This window comes from Monodon monoceros, unplaced genomic scaffold (genome assembly GCF_005190385.1).
Source record: "Monodon monoceros isolate NGI ecotype Baffin Bay Population unplaced genomic scaffold, NGI_Narwhal_1 Super_Scaffold_9, whole genome shotgun sequence".
NCBI classification, from domain to species: domain Eukaryota; kingdom Metazoa; phylum Chordata; class Mammalia; order Artiodactyla; family Monodontidae; genus Monodon; species Monodon monoceros.
Window position 1 is genome coordinate 48505731 of NW_021703786.1, and position 6657 is coordinate 48512387.

Here is a 6657-nt window from a genome sequence, read left to right on the forward strand (position 1 = left end):
CAAACTGTGCTCCCTGGGCTCCCCTGGGGAACGCTACAGAGAGAGACTGTTGGTGAAGCTGTGTTCTCAGACATCCTGCTTTGGGCAAAGGAGCTCTCCCTCCAATTTTTGCTTAACCACAATTATCCCATAAGATTGTGTTTGACAAAGCACACATGTGGCCTAAGCTCAGCCAGTTAGATAATTGATCTCAGGTCGTTTCATTTGTGTGAGTGACTTCAGTATTTGGAGATGAGGATCATGGACCAGTTTGGCCCTTCCAAGAGACATTGCCATGCTTCTGGCTTCTTGGTCTTTTAGAACAGGTTTTGTCAACCAGGACACTCTTCTGAACCACAGAACACAGAAAATGATTGAGTGACAATTTCCCCCATCTTTCCAAAAGCTTTTGCCTTTCCTCTTTCTTCCTGCCTGGACCCAGACTCTAGACCTAGACCATGGGGATGGTGGAGCTACACTAGGATGGTATGGTAAGGAGCCTGTGCTTTGAGGACTTTTCAACCTGTTGTATTAGCCCCGGACTGTATATCTTTATTTTTTAAATGGAATTATAATTTACATACAATATTTGTTTCAGGTGTACAACATAGTGATTCAATATTTTTATGTTTTATGAAATGATCACCGTAAGTCTGGTTACCATATGTCAACATACAGAGTTGTTACAATATTATTGACTATATTCCCTATACTGTGCATTACATCCCAGTGAATTATTTATTTATTTATTTGGCTGCGTTGGGTCTTCGTTGCTGCACGCAGGCTTTCTCTAGTTGCGGCGAGTGGGGGCTACTTTTCGTTGCGGTGCGCGGGCTTCTCATTGCAGTGGCTTCTCTTGTTGCGGAGCACAGGTTCTAGGCGCACAGGCTTCAGTAGTTGTGGCTCGCGGGCTCTAGAGCGCAGGCTCAGTAGTTGTGGCGCACGGGCTTAGTTGCTCTGAGGCATGTGGGATCTTCCCGGACCAGTGCTCGAACCCGTGTCCCCTGCATTGGCAGGCAGATTCTTAACCACTGCGCCACCAGGGAAACCCCTGAATTATTTATCTATAGCTGGAAAGTTGTACCTCTTAATCCCCTTCACCTATTTTGTCCATTCCCCCACTCTCCTCCTCTCTGGCAATCACCCATTTATTCTCTGTATTTATGAGTCTGTTTCTGTTTTGTTCGTCTGTTTTGTTTTTTAGATTCCACATATAAGTGGAATCATGTAGTATTTGTTTTCTCTGTCTGACTTATTTCACTTAGCGTAATACCCTCTAGGTCCATCCATGTTGTCGCAAGTGGCAAGATTTCATTCTTTTTTATGGCTGAATAATATTCCATTGTATATATTTATACCACATCTTCTTAAACCAGTTGTCTGTTGATGGGCACTTGGGTTTTTTCTATGTCTTGGCTATTGTAAATAATGCTGCAATGAATGTAGGGGTGCATGTATCTTTCTGAATTAGTGCTTTTGTTTTCCTCTGGTAAATACCCAGAAGTGGAATTGCTGGATCATATGGTAGTTCTATTTTTAGTTTCAGTCGGGGATGAAGAAAAGCTTCTGGAGATGGTTGCATAACAATGTAAGTGTACTTGCTGCCACTGAATTATACATCTTAAAATGGTTAAAATGGTAAATTTTATGTTATGTATATTTTACCACAATAAAAAATGCAAAAAAAGTACAAGTCAAAAAAATTAAAAGTTTAAGGTTAAAAATGTCTCCCTTGCACCTTCCCGATGTGTTTTGGGTAGACAGCACGCAGCCGGAAAAAGTGTGCATAAGTGGTGGCGGGGGGAGGGGAAATGTGTGCGTCTGACAAATGCCTGTTTCCATTCCCCCACTGCTCTTACACCCTGAGATCCTCTTCCTCACTCACTCACTAGGCTGCTTTTGCTTTCTCTGGAGTTGAAATGAGGGAGGGAGAGGGAGGAAGAAAGGGGCAAGAAAGGTCTTATTCTGACTAGTACTGTGTGAGCTGCCACATAATCTCCCCGGGCCTGGCATGTATATAAAGCTGACTGTTCATCTAGCGGGGCTCTTTTGTAAGTTCTTCCCAACCCTCTAGCCCACACCATTACCTGGGTCTGTCACCCATAATTCTCATCCTTGGTCTGGACTGGCAGCTGACCTCTCCTAGGCCCACGGGCAGGCCTAGGCTTCAGCTTCTTGCTAAGTCTCAGATGCCCTCCTGGTGGCGCCCTTGGACAGGTTTTATTATTGCTCTATGCAGGTCTTCCCTCTCCAATGGCTCACATCTGGTCCAAGGGAAACAGTCACACATACTTTCCTTCCTACAGATTTTAGGGGAACCAGTTTCCAGTGCAGCAAACTGTCTTCACTTTACTATCAAAACCAGTGGTAGAACTAACACAACATTGTAAAGCAATTATACTCCAATCAAGATGTTAAAAAACAAACAAACAAACAAAAACCAGTGGTAGCCAGCAAGTCTGTCATGCATTCTGTTTTAAAAATCGGATGAATTGAGGTATAATTTACTTAAAGTAAAATTCACCAATTTTAGCTATATACCACCGTTGACCAACACCACAATCAGCATAAAGAACATTTCCCTCGACTAAAAAGGTTCATTGTGCCCTTTGCCTCACCTCTCACCTCTGGCCTTTAGCAACCACCAATCTGATTTCTATCCTTATACATTTGCCTTCACCAAAGGAATCATGTTTTGAGGATTTACAGATTATAAATGGAATCATACAACAAATAATCACTCAGATTTGGTTTCTTTCACTTAGCATTAACGTTGAGAAACATTCATATTGTTGCATGTATTACTAGATTTTTCTTTTTTTGCTGAGTAGTGTTTGTTGTATCTATACACTACAATTTATTTATTCACCCATTGATGGAGTTGTTTCCAAATTTTTATCGTTACAAATATAGCTGCTATAAACATTTGTGTACAAGTCTTTGTGTGAATACATATTTTTATTCCTCTTAAGTAAATATCTAAGAGTGGGATTTCTGGTTCATATGGTAAGTGTATGGTTAACTTGATTTAAAAAAAAAAAAAAAAAACTACCAAATTACTTTCCAGAGTGACTGCACCACTTTGCATTCCCACCAGCAATGGATGAAAGCTCCAGTTGCTCTATATTCTTGACAACACTTAGTATCATCAGTTTTAAAAAATTTTAGCCACTCTAGGGTATGTGTATGTGGGTTTGTTGGGGTTTTTTTTTCTAATGTATCAGTACTTTTAATGTTGTGTGCACCAAATTATAGTAAATAGATGACTATAAACAAGAAGCAGTCCCTCTGTTTTCATGAATAGCACACTGCGTTTATAGGAAATTGAGTTTATATTCCACCAAGTGTGGTTCTCCCATTAGTTCACTTTGTGATGTGTCATTAAAAATATCTTCAAATCCAGTAGGCTCGTCATTACTCCTCAAATATCCAGTGAAAGGTTTGAGCTTGGAAGAAATGGAAGATGCAGAACATGCTGCATTGCTTTGAATTCCATTTGTAAATTTAGTGGAGCAAATAGACCCCAGAGTTTCTCAGTGTAGAAAAATTCATTTTGTCTTGGTTGAGCTGGAAATTTTATTTCTGACAGTTTAAGAGGATGACTGGGAAAACGTTCATTTTTCACACAAGAAAAACACCTTTTCAAAGAAGATCATGGCTTTCAAAATGTCCACTTGCTGAAAGTTCAGTAACTGGAATACAGTCCTTTAGCTGAGATCCAAGCCCAAGTCACCCTGCACACAGCCTCTCAGCACCATTACTGTCAGCCGGCCCTGCTGCTCACTTCCATTTCATGTGGTTTTAATTTGCATTTCCCTAAGGTCTAATAATGCTGAACATCATTTTATTTGTTTATTTTCCATTCATATATCTCCTTTGGTGAAGTGTCTGTTCACATCTTTTGCCCATTAAAAGAAGTAAGCTGTTTTTATTGAGTTTTAAGAATTCCTCGTACATTCTAGTACAGGTCCTTTACTGGATAAATGTATTTTGCAAATATGGCTTGCTTTTTCATTTTTCTTAATGATATCTTTTGAAGATCAGAATTTTTTATTTTTGATAAAGTTCTATTTATCATTTTGCTTTTGTTTCCTATCTAAGTAGTACTTGCCAAGGTGGTGGCCTGGTGGTTAGGATTCCAGGCTTTCACTGCTGTGTCCCAGGTTCAATCCCTGGTTGGGGAACTGAGATCCTGCAAGCCATGCAGCACGGCCAAAAAAAAAAAAAAAAAAGGATCACAAAGATTTTTGTCCTATGTTTTTTTCTAGAAGTGTTATAGTTTTAGCTCTTATAATTAGGTCTATGATTAATTTTGAATTAATTTGGGGGTATGGTGTGAGGTACAGATCAAGGTTCATTTTATTTTTGCATATAGGTATCCAGTTATTCCGGCACCATTTGTAGCAAAGACAATCCCTTTCACACTTTCCAGCCTTTGTTGAAAATCAATTTGCTACGGACTCAGCCTCGGGTCCTTGGACTCTTTAATCAACAGAAATTGAAAAGAGGCCAGATGAGAAATTCAGGCTTCATCAGGAGGGAGCGAAAACACGTAACAGGTGCCTTGCTCACTCCTGGAGGAGCCTCGAGCTGGCTCCTTAAATTGGGTAACAATAGGGGTGGGTCCGTGGGTTGGGCAGGAGGTGTAGCTTAGGTGGTCCACCAGCCCCTTTGTGGTGCTGTATGCAGGGATCATGCGTAGTACCCAGCTTTTCTCCCAGCACCTCAGAAGTGGCAGTTGGTTTGTGGCCTCTTTGTATCTTATTGTTCATAATTCGCCCCGTTACTGCACATGCATGAACTTATTTTTAGTCCCTTATAGTTTCTTTGGATTCGGTTGCTCCAGGAGAGGAGGAGAGACTTGTCCAGCTGCAAGTGCAAGCACTCCAGTAAAGGGTCCCAGGTCCCATGTCCCAGCCTTGACTCTGTGTGTGTGAACCTATTTATGGACTTTCTATTCTGTGCCATTGATGTCTCTGTACCCTTAGACTGAGCTATCTTGATAACGGTAGCTCTCAAAATTGGGTAGTTTGAGTCCTCTAATATATTTCTTCTTTTTAAAACATTTTTTGGCTAAATTTTAGAATTATCTCAGCAGTTTTCAAGAAAGAAAGCATGCAGGAATTTTGACTGGGATAGTTATACTCTACAGATCCATTTGGGGTGAATCAACAATAATACTGTCTTACGATTCATCAACTTGGTATATCTCCCTGTTTATTTAGAACGTCTTTAATTTATCTCAGCAATATTTTGTAATTTTCTATGTTTGGTATATATTTTGTTAAATATATTCTTAAGTGTTTTGAGTTTTCCTCTATTGTGTATGGTATTGCATTGTCTGCTATTGTAAATACTATGTAAATGATATTTTAAAAATTCAATGTCCGACTAATGTCTCACTAATATAAAGAAATACAGTTGCGTTCTGTATATTAACCTTGATCCTTTGATCCTGAGACTTTGCTAAATTCATTTAGTTGTTCCAGTAGTATTTTGGTAGATTGCTCAAGATTTTCTACCTGGACAATCATGTTTTGTAAATAAAGACTTTTACTGCTTCTTATCCAATCTGTATGCCTTTTCTTTCCCTTGCCTCATTGCACTGGCTAAGACTTCCAGTACAATTTTGAATAGAAGAGGTGAGACAGATATCAGATATCTGATATTAAGGGAGGAAAAAATCTGATATCCTGATTTTTTTCTCCTCTTAGGGGAAAAGCATTCAGCCTTTTATATTAAAGTATAATGTTAGTTGTAGGCTTATCTTGACTGTCCTCTGTAAGGCTGAGGAAGTTCCTTTCTGTTCCTAGTTTGCTGAGGTGGTTTTTTTTTCCCCCTAAATCGTTAGTGGATGTTGCATATCATCAAATGCTCTTTCTGCGTCTTTTGAGAGAATCCTGTAGTTCTTATTTGCACTGGTAATTTGGATTATATTGATTAATTTTCAAATGTTAAACCAAGCTTGCACTCCTGGGATAAACCCCTTATGGTCATGATGCCTTATTTTGTTATATATTACTGAATTTGATTTGCTAAAATCCTGTTAAGGATTTTGTATCTATGTGCATAAGGGATATTGTTCTGTAGTTTTGTTGTAATGTTCTTAGCTGGTTTTGGTACCAGGAAAAACCAGGCCAGGAGCTGGCCTCATAGAATGAGTTGGGAAGTATTTCCTTCTCTACAGATTTCTGGAAGAGTCTGTGCACAATTTTTAGTATTTCTTTCTTAACTGTTTGGTAGAATTCATCTGTGAAGTCATTTGTGCCTTGAGTTTTTTGTTTCTGTTTTTTTTTGGAAAGGTTAGCTATTCTTTTTTTTTTTTTTTTTTTTTTCTTTTTTTGCGGTATGCGGGCCTCTCACTGTCGTGGCCTCTCCCGTTGCGGAGCACAGGCTGCGGACGCGCAGGCTCAGTGGCCATGGCTCACGGGCCCAGCCATTCTGCAGCATGTGGGATCTTCCTGGACCGGGGCACGAACCTGTGTCCCCTGCATCGGCAGGCGGACTCTCAACCACTGCGCCAACAGGGAAGCCCTTAGCTATTCTTTTTTTTTTTTTTTTTTTTTTTTAGTTATTCTTTTTGAGTGCACTTTGATAGCATGTGTCTTTCAAGGAATTTATACAATTTATACAAGTTTATTGGCATGCAGTATTTCATGATATTCCCTTATTATCCTT

The 6657-nt window shown here is 39.6% G+C and overlaps 1 pseudogene; it reads right to left on the reverse strand.

Annotated features, from left to right (window-relative positions):
• Positions 1-3293: 3293 nt before the first annotated feature.
• Positions 3294-3699, reverse strand: LOC114889759 (annotated as a pseudogene).
• Between the last annotated feature and the right edge of the window lie 2958 nt (positions 3700-6657).